We start from the raw sequence: 15,024 nt of genomic DNA on the forward strand, positions 1-15,024 counted from the left end.
TTAAATAAAAAATTCTAACTGTCCTAAAATTATGGACTATATTTAAAACAAGCATTGGCATAGCCAATAGGTCTCGCCTTTGGGACCCTGTAAGTAAAGAAAAACAAAAAACGTGAAGTCTTACACTTTTGTTTTTACTTACAAGGTCCCAACGGCGATACCTATTTACTATGCCAATGTGTGTTAGGCATAGGGGTCATCCGTTGTAAAAGTAAATTAAGAAAAAGTTTGTGTAATTTACACTTTTGCTGGTTAGGAGGTGCACAGTGAGAAATTGGTTAAGCCCTGAAGTTCCCAAATTGGAAGACTGGATTACAGATGTCAGTGAATGGATGCCAGAGAAAGAAATCTGAATGAAAAGGACAAGGATGGATGAAAAGCTTTAAAAGATCTAGAGATCTGAAAATAACAGTCTACTGTTCTAATATGCCGACCTGACACAGCCCACCATGAACAGGAACAGCAGGGCTTCTCTGCAGCTTTGTATGTTTCTATGTATAGCATGTACAGAATAATGCTGTGTATTAAATAATGCATGTTTATAGATAAACCCACTAGACCAGATTTGATATACTGACACCAAAAATAGGCATTCGTTAATTGCTATTGATATAAATGTGAAAAGCAATAAATTCATTTTTATAGTAGTTGTAACACATTCAGCAACCTTTCATTTTTGTGAAACTGTTAGATCGAGGCCCCCGGCATTAGGGATCAATTGGATTGTAACGTGTGAGGAGCTTTACAGTCACGCTCTAAGATAACAAGAAGTGTAATCACATTGCTGGGTTGCGACTGGCATGGGGGCCGCACAGTATGCGTGCACCCCAGGGGACCTGGCTGTTTGATACACACAAGCACAAATGTTGCTGCAGCCAGTCGAGCACAGCAGTGCAATTTATACCACAAATAAAAAACGGTGCCCATCCCCGTGATAAGCGAATCAATGGCCTCCTTGTGGGGGCACCTACCTGCGCTTGGCAGCCTCCCTCGGCTGCAAAGGCACCCTCAAACTCTGCTCTGCCCCCTCCAGAGTGTATAACACATCACATGGCAGACGCGTTCACTCACCGCAACCAGAAAAGCAAGAAGCAATGACTAGGAAGGGGAGGAGTGGTGGACACGGGGGAGGATGGTGAAGTAGAAGCGAGCGACAGCATGGGTGTGTAAACGGCATCGGGAAAGCGAATCGAGACAGGGCAACTATAGCGGTATTGGACTGCAAGAAATTCCCTGAAATTCCTTGGGTGAGAAGCAGGCGTATTGAAGCCCCGAGCCAGCACACTGGCTGTGGGAGGGTGGAAATGGGGGTTTACGGGCGCTAAGTGGTTTAAGGACGGCGAGGGAGCTGAAGCAAAACAAACAAGCCTGTGCACGCGAGAGGCCATACAGTGAGGGACGAAACGAGATGCGGGAGCTACTGGTGTGCGCACGCGTTTGTGAGCAGCAGCATATGTTTCCAATTATCGCGCCCGGGCAATATAATTGGAAACATATGCTGCTGCTGCGCGTAACTGCAAGCTTTAGGCCGTGGGCATGAACATGGGGGGAAAAAAAATGGGACAAAAGAGCCTTTGGCCAATTACGTGCTGTCTTTGTTAAAAAGACGCACGCAAAGGCCAATAGCCTGGGACAAAACCAAAAGCACACGCACGAACGTCTGCAAGCGTGCAGTGAGCTTTCTGAAAGCCCTTACATAAAGTCGAGCAGAGCAGCGCATGCGTGCTGCGCTAGGCTCAACTTAAAAATGAATAGCATATACACAAACAATGACACAAAATTAATATATGAACTAAAACACATTAAAATATTTTTTTTAAACAATATTTTTTGCAACCATATTGAAAACAATATGAAAAACAATGGTATTCTTAAAAACAGTGGGGCATATTCTCAAGGATACATTGCTGAGTTACCGGCACTTTATCACAGCCAAAGTGGCAATAAAGTTATCGCCCCATTCACAAACTGGTGCAAACAGCCCATAACACCAGTTTACCTGCAATAGCTGCTAAAAACTTTGCCACAGATGACCCCGGCAACTACAATCGCTAATGAGATGCTGAGTAGGCGTTCCTGTGCAAAAAGCCGCGACAACACCACTCCACAACATACTCAACGACCAGCCAGTTCGGCGATAAGATCACAAGACAGGCGATAAGGCGCGTTAGCAGCAGGAAATTAACACCTGCTCTGACCTAGTGTAAAGTCGGACTACAACCTGCACCAGAACAGGGAGCGCAGGCCAGAGCCACACCAGAAGAACAACAGATGCAATTGAGCCCCAAGAGGGCCACAACACCCACCGCCACCACCCCCAGGAATCCCCCCCCCCCCCTGCCCCCCCCCGGCAACCCCTTCACCCGGGTAAAGACATGTCACATCAACTTCACGAAATCATGTGCAAAAATGTACCTGATGTCGCACAATCACAACAGGTAATATGCATGTGTCGTCACAAAAATGAGCATCACACATTCACCTTCAAATTACCAAATGGAAATGTATTTGAAAAAACAACCTCAAAACAACATTAATGAAGACTCATGGCGAGTCTCCTCTGGACAATCTGTAGGTCACAGCCTGCAAGACAAAAATCCAGATAAGAAGGTGTGTCTTGCGTCCATCAAAGGACAGAGAGAGAGCGAAGGAGAGAGAGAGATACAGAGAGAGAGCAAGAGAGGGAGAGAGAGAGGAAGACGGAAAGGGAGGGAGAGGAAGACGGAAACAGAGGGCGAGAGAGAGTAAGACGGAGAGAGAGGAAGGGAGAGAAAGACGGAAAGAGATGGAGAGAGAGAGCAAGACGGAAACAGAGGGAGAGAGAAAAAGATAGAAAGAGAGGGAGAGAGAGAGAAAGACAGAAAGAGAGGGAGGGAGAAAAAGACAGAAAGAGAGGGAGGGAGAGAAAGACGGAAAGAGAGGGAGAGATAGAAAGACGGAAAGAGAGGAAGGGAGAGAAAGACGGAAAGAGAGGGAGTGAGAGAGAAAGACGGAAAGAGAGAGAGGGAGAGAAAGACAGAAAGTGAGGGAGAGAGAGAAAGACGGAAAGAGAGGGAGGGAGAGGAAGACGGAAAGAGGGAGGGAGAGAAAGATGGAAAGAGGGGGGAGAGGAAACGGAAAGAGAAGGAGGGAAAGAAAGAGAGAGAGAGAAAGACGGAAAGAGAGGGAGGGAAAGAAAGACAAAGAGAGGGAGAGAGAGAGCAAGACAGAAATAGAGGGAGGGGGAGACAGACGGAAGGGGAGGGAGAGAGAGAGCAAGACTGAAAGAGAGGGAGGGAGAGAGAAAGGGAAAGAGAGGAAGAGAGAGAAAGATGGAAAGAGAGGGAGAGAGAAAGACCGAAAGAGAGGGAGGGAGAGAAAGATAGGAAGAGAGGGAGGGAGAGAAAGACTGAAAGAGAGAGAGAGCAAGACAGAAAGAGAGGGAGGGAGAGAAAGACGGAAAGAGAGGGACAGAGAGAGAAAGACGGATAGAGAGGGAGGGAGAGAAAGACGTAAAGAGTGGGAGAGAGAGAGAAAGACAGAAAGAGAGGGAGGGAGAGAAAGACGAAAAGAGAGGGAGGGAGGGAGGGAGAGAAAGAAGGAAAGAGAGGGAGGGAGAGGAAGACGGAAAGAGAGGGAGAGAGAGACACAGAGAAAAGAAGAGAGGGACAGGGAGAGAGAGTGCCAACACTGCGTACCCAGTCCTCACTGCTCACCTGCTGCCACTGGTGTGTCTCCAACCACGTACCGATATGTACTGCAGTTCACCAGGTCCCTCATCTGAAACAGATCCCTCATCTGAAACAGAGTCCAGAGACATGAATTGCAAAGTACATACAATTGCACACTCCATCATCGCCTGTCCACCCATGCGCACCCAGGCAGCAGCACCCCAGCCCCTCTCACCGCCCAGCGGTGCATGCCCGCCCCTGCGCACCCAGGCAGCTGCACCCCAGCCCCACCTGATGCCCAGCGGTGCATGCCTGCCCTGCGCACCCAGGCCTCACTGCTCACCTTCCGCCACCGGCGTATCACAAAGAGTTCCCACCACGTGCCGGTCCAAGCCCGGGGCCAGCGAACATGGCACCCTCCACATCCTGCAGCTCCGCTCCGCGGGCCACCAGGTCTCACACTTGATTCTGGGTCTTGATTTCGCTATGGCAGAGGACATACCAGTGCACATGACATCATCGCATGCTGCACACCCGCCCAACCCTTGAGGTGCCACTAACTCTGTGACCCGCTAGGCAACGCCACGTGGCAGCAGGCACGCACTGCCCACTGGCTCTCAGGACTACACTGCAGTCTAGCAGGGATCACAACGATAGTCACCAGTCCAGACCGCCAGGGCGGGGCATCATCGCAGGCTGCACACCCACTCAGCACTTAAGGTGCCCCTACCTCAGTGCACCGAAAGTCACCGTCCTGTCGTGGTGTGCCTGTGCCTGCCGCAGTGTATCCGGTGCCACCAAGTCTGTGCCCTGCAAGGCATGGACCCTCTATGATTGAGTATCGAGGTGCGGACGACATCATGTCACCTCACGCTCTGGAGAATGTGATTTTGCAGGGCCCTAGGCCCTCATGCCTACATTAACACCACACGGATACACCCAGATAGAAAGTGGAAATGGCGTCGAGCACGTGCGCCTGGCCCTTTTTATTGGCAGGGTCACAAGTCCTGTGACGCGTGTGCTGGATGGGTGTGGTGTGGGTGTAAACCAGCCATGAGGGAGCGGCTGTCGCATGCTGACAACTAGACCTGTGATCTGCAGATCACTATAGGGAAGACCTGGCACATGTAGCGTTGTCGTCCCCCTGTAAGTGTGAGCGGAGAGGGCTGGCCTGGCGTATGCCAGTCCAGCGTAAGGGTGTGAACAATGACACCGGGGCTCTGGGTGTGGTTCAGTACTGGGCTGGACAAGGAAGTAACTAATGCGTGTGTCCCTGTTGTTGTTTCGGCGCCACCCGGACCGCATTAGGCAATGTGTCACCCTGTGACCCAAGTCTAACGACATGAGCAACATGGATGTAAGGGGAAATCACTGAGCCTACATTCATCCATACTTCCACACTTGAAAGATCATAGACATGACGCATTTGTGTGATTGTGAATGTTTAATGCACATTCAGTGGAGTATTGCAGCGTGGAGAAGTGTGGCTCAATGGTTAGAGCGGCAGACCCTGATGCAGAGTTCTGGCCAGGGACCAGGGTTCGATTCCCGCCTCGGCAGGGTCTCGGGCTCAATTTCCTCGGAACTGTTAATTCTCGCCTCGGTGCCTATTCTAATCACGGGCCCCACGCTGCAACTCTGGGCAATAGCTTGCTTATCCTCCACACCGGCCCCAACAGCGCTAAGGATGCCTGGCTTCACCCTGGGGGTGACCAGGAGTGGACACTTCACAGGGAAAGCCAGGAGGGGTTCCACAGCGGTATGAGTATCAGCGCCAGGAAGCCGAATAGGCGACACCGCAAGGTGACCGTCTGGTGACAGTGCGCTCTATAAGTACCATCACATTTACATTTACATTTACATCTGGAGTAGTACAGGGCCATGCAAACCCCACTTTACAATGTTGGCCCGTGGAAGGCCAGCCAGTGTCCTTCAGGGAATGACAAGTCCAAAGGAAGAGGAAGAGTTCAGTCTGCAGTATGATTGCTGTGTCATTGGCGATCAAACATAATATGGCAGTACTTGTCGAGGTCCAAGGTGAGTTCACAGACATGGAGGGCGCACAACAACAATCTCTCTACTCCCTCGCATTTTTCCGAACCATATTACAACACTGTTGAATGTAGAAACTGTATTTCCCCAAAACCATTCCTGGATAACTATGCTACAGCAACCAATTGAAAATTAAATAGCTGAAGAGGAGATGGGCTGTGGATTACTCCGTGGCCGTCACCTACCCAGCCGGACCTGGGGCAGACTTTCCCTTCGTCTCTCTGTTGAATCCATACCTTATCCCCTTTTCCTATCCCCTTTCTCTTTTTCAGTCCATTTTACTTACCCTCTATGTTCTTTAAATGTTTTTAATGTTATGTATTTTTGTATTTGATGACTGATGTAATTTGGCAACTATGTGGAACCTTATGTAAAGCGCTCTGATACCTCCGGGTCTAGCCAGCGCTATATAAAACTCTTAAAATAAATAAATAAGTGTCGCAGAGTTTATCGGGGACAGTGGAGGTGATGATGCAGAGGGAAGAACCAAGCAGAAACCTGCCATATGGCGAAGAAAAATGCTACTGCGTCCTTCGTACCACGAAGGCAGATTCATCCGCATATTCGTCCTCTGCTGTTTCATGTGCCTCATGTGTGGGTGGTGGTGTTCTGTCTCCAGCACTGTGTGGCAGCGATACCTCAGGGGCCGGAGGTGGAATGTCTGTCGCACTGTGTGGCAATGACACTTCAGGGGGTGGAGATGTGGATGTAGTGGTAGCAGCAGCATGCATCAACGCCAGGCCTTGTGGCAGCAATGCCATGTGGATGGTCTTGAGGTCATTGAGGTACCCAGCTACCTCTCGCTGGTGTGTCACCGCTGCAGCCGCTCTTTCCACCTGCGTCCGCTCCATGGTCTCCATTAACCTCCCCATGTGTCCCAACTCCTGGGTGACATCACTGGAGCCACTCTGACTGGACAGTTGTTCTAGTCTCCGAGTCACGATTCCAGCGATGTCAGCCATGGTCCGTTGGAGAGCATGTAGCGGACTGTGGGTGTCTGTTAGGGACCTTGAGTGGTCCCTGATGGGACTTAGACACCCAGGTATTTCATCTAATTTGGCTTCCATGCGGTCGAAGCCCACCCGCACCTGTTCAGCCAGATTCTCCTGGCACCCCAACACACGGCGTTGGAAGGCCATGTGTCTTCATGGGGGTCCTGGGAGGTAGCCGTGGTTGTGAGTGCAGCCTGCTGTGTGGTCTGTGCAGGGGGTGGGGTCTCCTCGTAGCAGCTGGGCTGCCTTGCTCCTGGAGGTGGGCTGCGGAGGCTCTCCCCGAGCTGTTGGAGGGCGTCGGAGTGGAAGCTGTGGTGGTTCTCTTCATCATCAGAGAAGAGAGGTTTGGGATGCTCTGCAGGAGGTATTGATTCTCCCTCTGCAATGTGAAGGGGAGATGCAGTTTAACAATGTGTTCACATGTATGTTGTTGCATTGTACATGTTTTCATACAGACTGCATGACTGTGTACATTGTGGCTGTTTGGGAGGAGCTGCCTATTTGATGGGGGACAGTGGACATTTCGACAACATAACGGATGTGTGTTTGTACTTATAAATTATCAACTCACATTTCCCTGCCAGTTTCTACACACAAGCGGCACCAGTTCTGTCCTGTGTTCTGTTGTGGACGTGTTGCGTTTTGTACCACATTGTTGTCAATGTTGATGTGCTCTGCATGTTATGTGTGTGTGTGTTGCATTTCGGGGGAGTCGCCCCTGCAGCTCCGATTTTGCTGCCTCTTATCCCTTTCATGCGGTGTGCCTTTGACACATGTGCTTATACAGTGCAAAGATGTTGCATACTTGGGTGCATTGGTCTCTTGGTGGGAGTTGGGGGCTGGGGCATGGTTTGTCCGCAGATGTACTCTACTTAATTGTACATGTGTGCCCTTGTGCCCATCTCCCCCGTTCCCCCAGTACCTGGTCGTTACTCACCCTGGTGCTGTTGTGTCCAGTCATGTTGAGCAGTGTCAGATGACTGTGGACACCATTTCCTCCATCTCGTCCAGGTCCTCCTGTGGCGCAGGACTCCCACCTCCAGCCTGCATTGCTGCCTTCCGGTTGTTGGCGAGTTTCAGCTTGGTTTTGCGCTTGACATCATTCCAGCGCCTCTTGACCTCTTCCATTGTCCTCTTCAGCACTCCAACTGCATGCACCTTGTCCACGATTGACTGCCATAGTCCATTTTTTGTTGCCAATTACACAGTGGAGGTCCCAGGCTGGTACTCTGGGGGGCTTGTGGGGTTCTGGTTGTCCTCCGTACTTGCTCCAGCAACATCCAATGTGCTTCGCTGTTGTTTGGCATTTGTTTGTCTGTTTTTTTTCTATTTTCATGGTGATTTTTCCCACCTGACGTTTGTGAATTGCAGGCCTGGCGCTAGTTTTCTTCGATTTTTGTATCGCAATTGGCCTCATCACAACTTTTTTTGCATTCGTGTTTCACATTTTTGTGGTGTCACATTGAGTTTATCGCGGACATTTGATGCATTATCATGGGCCTATCGCATGGTACCGCCATGTTGTGAATGCTGCGTTAACACGCCCTTATGATCCCGCGATAGGCTATGATAAGGAGAGTGGCGTTAAGCTAATTTTGCGGTAATTATCACACGTTCTTGAGATTATCCCCCAATATTGCTTAATAAAAAATATTCTTGACAACAATATGGTTGCATCACAATATTCTTGTGTCACTCCTTTTTTTAAAAATATTTATGTCTCCCTGTATTTACAACTCTATAATTTGTCCAAACACTGTGCCACCAGCACTCCCTCCCACTTAATAATTGCTGCAGGAGAAGATGAGCAGCTCTGGCAGGACAGTAAGCTTGCGCTTCCCGCTGGTGTGCAGTGAAGAGCGAAGTCGCAGCTCCAGAGTCAGTGGAACGCTGCATGCTGCCACTGCATGTCAAAGTGCAGCTCTCATGATCACACAATGAGCAGCCGTAATCAGCAGTCCCAGCCAGACATTCTTAAAAATAAAAGACCCACCCCCTCAGCCTGGGACGACTCGTGGTGGCCGACGCTCTGGGGACAGCACCGACACCACGCACTCAACCTAGGATTCATCCTCGACTCCTCCCTCTCCATGTCCAAGCAAGTCAACGCCGTCTCCTCCTCCTGCTACAACACCCTACGCTTGCTCCACCGGATCTACAAATGGATCCCGACCGAAACAAGAAGAACAGTGACACAGGCCCTCGTCAGCAGCAGACTGGACTACGGCAACGCACTCTATGCAGGAATCCCAGCCAAACACCAACGGCGACTACATCGCATCCAAAACGCCTCCGCCCGACTGATCGTCAACGCCCCCCGCCGCAGCCACATCACCCCCCTCCTGAGAGACCTGCACTGGCTCCCCATCGACAAGAGGATCACCTTCAAGCTCCTCACCCACGCACACAAAGCACTCCACAACGCCGGACCAGCCTACCTGAACAGCAGAATCAGCTTCTACACCCCCACCCGCCAGCTCCGCTCCGCCAGCCTCGCCCTCGCAGATGTCCCCCGCATCCAACGTATGACCGCCGGCGGCAGATCTTTCTCTTACCTCGCTGCCAAAACCTGGAACACTCTCCCAACCCACCTACGCCAGACCCAAGACCTACTCGCCTTCAGAAGACTCCTCAAGACCTGGCTCTTCGAGCAGTAGCGGCACCCCCCCGCTTCCCCCAGCGCCTTGAGACCCTCACGGGTATGTAGCGCGCTTTACAAGTACCATGATTGATTGATTGAGAGAAAGAAAAGTAGACAGACTGGGAACAACTGCTATCCCATGTCAGGACATGATTATTACCTGGGGAGTACATCATACTTACCACACTTCATCATGACTACACACCCAGCTAGTCTTCCCCAATGGAGTGTGCTGGGGCTACTCCTCCCCCCACCCATGACATCCCGCGGGCATGGCAGAGGGATGTAATATTATCACCTGGAATTTCAAGGGACTTGGCACCCTGGCAAAAGGCCACAGAGTATATGCCTTGCTACGCAGAAGGATGGCCAACATTGCTTGCTTGCAGGAAACACATATGTTACTGCAGAGCTCGAAAAACCAGGGAAATGCTGAAGGAGTCAATTGTATGGCACAGTTTTATCAGCATTCATAAGAGGCACCAGGTACCCCGCTCACAATTCATCGATTAAACATAGACCCACATAACCAATCCTGGAAGGGATGTTAGATGGGATACCAGTGTCGATAGCAAGTACACACGTGCCCAAAACAGGCAACAACAGTTCCTGGACTCCTTAGCACCAGACCCCCTTAATGACCTCTAACCGGATGAGGGGGGGTGATTACAACATGGGGTCAGACTGTCCTTTGACCGTTCTTTACTCCCCCCTTCCATCGGGTCACCTTGTGCCATTGGCCAGGGGATGTCCCCAGTGAACAGATAGATGGGCGTTGGCAGTTCTGTGGATGGATGCTCCCCTGATGAGCAGAGAATACTCCCAGTATTTTCGGTTGCATGGATTGCACACATACCTAGACTGAATCTTGGGGTCTGTAGAACTCATTTCTTACCTTCACAACACTGAATATTTAAGCTGCACAGACTCCGATCACAACGACTTACTGGTAGCATTGGAACTGGGAGGACCCTGACAGCAATTCTGAATTGGCGACTACAGCCAGAGCCACTCTTAGACCCCCCTTTTAGGGACACGATTGGGACAGCGACAGATGATTATTTAAAGAAAAGTGAGGGAGCTGCCTTCCACTTGAACACGGAGTGGGACGCTTTAAAAGTGGTTAACGTGGTCATTGCATAAAGACATATACGTAGTTAAAAATATGTTAATGTAGAAAGCTCTGGAAGTAGAACTAAAAATATCAGCTGGAGACGGCCCGATTAAATACCTCATGTGCCTTCACTACAGGAAAACCTTACATGGCAGCATGGTGAGGGAGACCGGACCGGCTGCCTGCTGGCATGGCTGGTGAAGTCAGACAACGCACAGACACTTATTGGAGCTGTGCAGTTGCCCAAGATCCAAGTCGTTGCGACACAGTCTGAGATCAGTGTGGCATTTTGACATTTTATACAGCTTTATACACACCCTCCACACCCCACAACATGCCTCTATCGCCCAATTCGTGTCTCAAACTCGGATTCCATGTCTTACCGAGACCCAAATGTCAGACTTGAACATTGACTTAGTGATACAAGAGGTGAAAGTAGCTATATACCAAGTAAAGTGCAGAAAGACACCAGAAATGGATGGACTCCTTTCAGAATTCTATGGCACCTACCGATCCCGTCTAGAGACCCAACTACACAACATGTACAAAGGGTCGTTGCAAAAGGGCTGCTACAGGATTCAATTAGGGAAGCCACCACAATGGTGCTGCCAAAACAAGGGGGACCCAGTTGACGTTCAATCGTATCAATCATACAGACAGCTCTCTTTTGACCCTGGACAACAAAATACTAGAGAAAATCATAGCGAATCAGCTAGACTCCTGCGTGAACCACCAAGATCAATTCAGGTGTAACCCGGGACGAAACACGCATGTCAACATCTGCCGCCTGCTGCACATTATGGTGTGATCCACCCAGATCAATTCAGGTTCGTCCCGGGAAGTAACACGCATGTCAACATTGGCCGCCTGCTGCGCATTATGGACCTGCTCGAGAATCAACCAGGGACCCCATCAGTGGTATCCCTGCTTATTGAAAAGGCCTTTGACACTCTAATGTGGCCATACTTGTTTGAAGTGTTGACCACCACCAGAATCAGGGGCACTCTCCTGCCGTGGATACGCCTTTTGTTTATGGAAACCCTAACCCGGATACATATGGGGAAAAGTATAAATCGGGGAGTTAGCGGCTTTACAGGGGTACTTTGGAGGTATTCCGCTTGATCCTGTTTGATGCATGACAAAAGCCAGATGTGGGGGATCCAGATCAAGACACATAAAATGCGGTGGCATGGTACTCTGACGATACACTACTGTTCCTGTGAGACACAGAGATAAGCCATCCCCAATTGATATGGTTATTGTCAGAATTAGGAGACCTATCTGGGCTCCAAGTCAACTGGGAGAAATCGGATTTATTCCCGCTTAGGAATGCCCTCCCACCAGACCGCCCAACTTATATGGGAGACTCCCTGAGATGGGAACCTACGGCTATCAGATATTAGGAGTCCAGATCTGCCCACACGGATCTGATTTGCGGAACCGCTATCTGGACAAATGTGTCAACAAATTAAGATAGACCCTACCATTCTGGCAGTGTTTACCACTTTCACCCCTTGGACGGATGGCCATTATTAAAATCCTGTTTCAACTTTTATACTTTTTTATAGCCCTACTTCTACATCTGCCGAGATTCTTCTGCCAGGATCTGCGATTGTGTGGTCTAACCTAATATGGGAAACCCAACGCAGAAGACGGTGCGTTCTTTGGACGAACGGGGCATGGGGGATCCCAACCCAGAGTCCTATCATATGGCCGCGAAGTTTATTTGGAATGCAAGATGTTTTGCAGCAGGCATGAATCCTGAAGGATGGGATATCCAACAAGTGCTGGTCGACAGACACCTTTTACAGGCGCTGTATGCTAGACACACCCACAGGGGCCCCTACCAGCAGGTACTGTGAGTCATCAAAACTTGCTTTCGACAAATATTCTATAAGATTGGGCAAAGAAGTACTGTATTGCCCTGGCTTGCCATCATGGGTGACATACAGCCAAGTAATAGGGGATATCAATCATGCCACACAGGCATTGGGTCACTCCGGGCTGACCATGATGGGTGACTTATACGCAGATGGAAATCTCCTTACATTCCACAAGGTAATCGAGGGCTTTAACCTCCTCAAAGGCCCTTTTATGGCATATAAAGTGCTGAAAAACGCCATTAATAACCTGGGGCAAGGGCACTGTAGAACCAACAAAGACTGATAGCCTGACCATATTGTTGACACACAGGGCACAACATAAGATGGTAACTAACATGCAATGCACCCTGTCCTCTGCATTATGCACCCACAACTGCTCCTAAAGTTAGGCAAGGACATAGCTGACAAAGTCTGGAGACACATACTGCAAAACACAAAACAAGTAAACCGAATCCTAGTTTCAAAACTACGCAACTCAACTTCTTGCACTGTACATGCATATCACCAGCAGTCTAGCAAACATATTTCTTGGACTCCCATGCGACTGCCCATGGAGCCATGTCGCACAAGCAGTTTTTTTGCCCCCATATTAATACCTATTGGCTGACCCTCCTGGGACTGTTGGCAGACCTAAAGGGGTGCACGCTGCCTGCCACTGCGGCGGTATGCCTATTGGGACGATTCCAAAGACCAGTGAAGGGTAAACATATCCCAGGGTCTATAGATCTAGCCAAGTTAGTGGGGAAACGTAGCATAGCCATGCATCAAGTAAGTATCAGTGTCCCCCCCCACTGTAGGGCAGTGGCTTAGGGCTCTATTACGATGGACCACTGCAGAAATAATTGTGATGATGTGTGTACACTAGCAGACTGGACGAGGATGTCTATCACTGAATGGAACACTATGCTTATGGCAACACAGGCGAAATAGATGCACATTATGGCACACTGAGTAATGTAGAAACACACCACAAGGGCGAGATGGGTACCCCTTCCTGAAAGGCATGGCTCCAGATATGCACCGGATTATAACCTAGACAGAGGAGGCAGCTGTGAGATGAGCTGATACTATGGATGGGGGACAACCAGAGGGTGGTGGGCATTGGTGTCTCACGACTTGACAGAAGTATAAGAGTGGGCAGAAGGACTTGCTTGGTAGCATAATATGTGTGTATAACCCAGGAAGGTGTTGATCATAATACTCACCAGTGCGATTGGGTAAACAAGTTCATAAAGGGCCCGATTCACAGAACTAACTAAAGACAAAATCCTAAACTTACTACTTTTGGTATTCACAGAAGGCATTTAGTAGTAGTAAAGTTAGGATTTTGTCTTAAGTTTGACTTAAGTTTGACTTAAGTTTGACTTAGTACAAACTTAGGACAGACTTAAGACAGACTTAAGACAGACTTAGGACAGACTTAGGACAGACTTAAAACTGAGTTTGTGAGGGTGAGTGAGCTTGTGTGAGGGTGAGGGTGTGTGAAGGTGAGGGAGGGTGAGGGTGACGGGGGTGAGGGTGATGGGGGTGAGGGTGGGTGAGGGTGGGTGAGGGTGAGGGTGTGTGAGGGTGAGGGGGTGTGAGGGTGAGGAGGTGTGAGGGTGAGGGTCCGAAGTAAATGGTGGCAGGGCAGACATCATAAGACAGAGAGAAGAGACTGCGTGGTGACTGCGTTGGTCAGTTTCAGAAACAGGAGGGGCAGAGTCAGCACAGTCTGCGAGGGATCAACGGGCCCGATTCACAGAACTAACTTAAGACAAAATCCTAAACTTACTACCATTTTGGTATTCACAGAAGGCACTTACTCATTTTGGTATTCACAGAAGGCACTTACTCATTTTGGTATTCACAGAAGTTAGGAGTCCTAACTTTAGGACTCTTAAATGCCTTATGTGAATACCGAAAGTCTTAAAGTTAGGATTTTTCTCAATTTAGTAGTAGTAAAGTTAGGATTCCTAACTTTAGAACTCCTAAATGCCTTCTGTGAATGCCGAAAGTCTTAAAATTAGGAATTTTCTCAATTTAGTAGTAGTAAAGTTAGGACTCCTAACTTTGGGACTCCTAAATGCCTTCTGTGAATACCGAGAGTCTTAAAATTTGGGGTTTTCTCAGCCATTCCTTTAAAACAAGTAGATGTGATGCAACATAGTAGGACCAGATATCTGAGGTAGCCACCCCCTCACAATACGTAGATAGGAAGCACGTCCAAACCGCCACCCTCACCGCACCTCCATCTCAAAGAAACTGACCTAGGGCAGAGTTCACCTACCGGAACCACCATGGGGAAATCAGGTAGGGATGATTTTGCAATTGATACAATAGTCGCGGGAGCGACACCATCTTAAAAATGGCATACCAGCCGTATATAGACAAGGACATATGAGACCAGGGGCCCGATGTAGGTAAAATAGATTTACTGATTTTTAATTACCGAATCATACCGATTCGGTAATTAAAAATCGGTAAATCTAAGGGGTTGAGATGTAGGAACATCCAGATGTTCCTGCTACCGAATCGGTAAAAATCTGTATTTACCGATTCGGTAAATACCGACCGGTAATGGCCCATTCATTCCTATGGGCTTTGAAGCCCATAGGAATGAATGGGGCATTACCGGTCGGTATTTACCGAATCGGTAAATACAGATTTTGACAAGGGTGCAGGGGGTGTCACTTTGACACCCTATAGCACC

This window comes from Lissotriton helveticus, chromosome 7 (genome assembly GCF_964261635.1).
Source record: "Lissotriton helveticus chromosome 7, aLisHel1.1, whole genome shotgun sequence".
In the NCBI taxonomy this organism is placed as follows: Eukaryota; Metazoa; Chordata; class Amphibia; order Caudata; family Salamandridae; genus Lissotriton; species Lissotriton helveticus.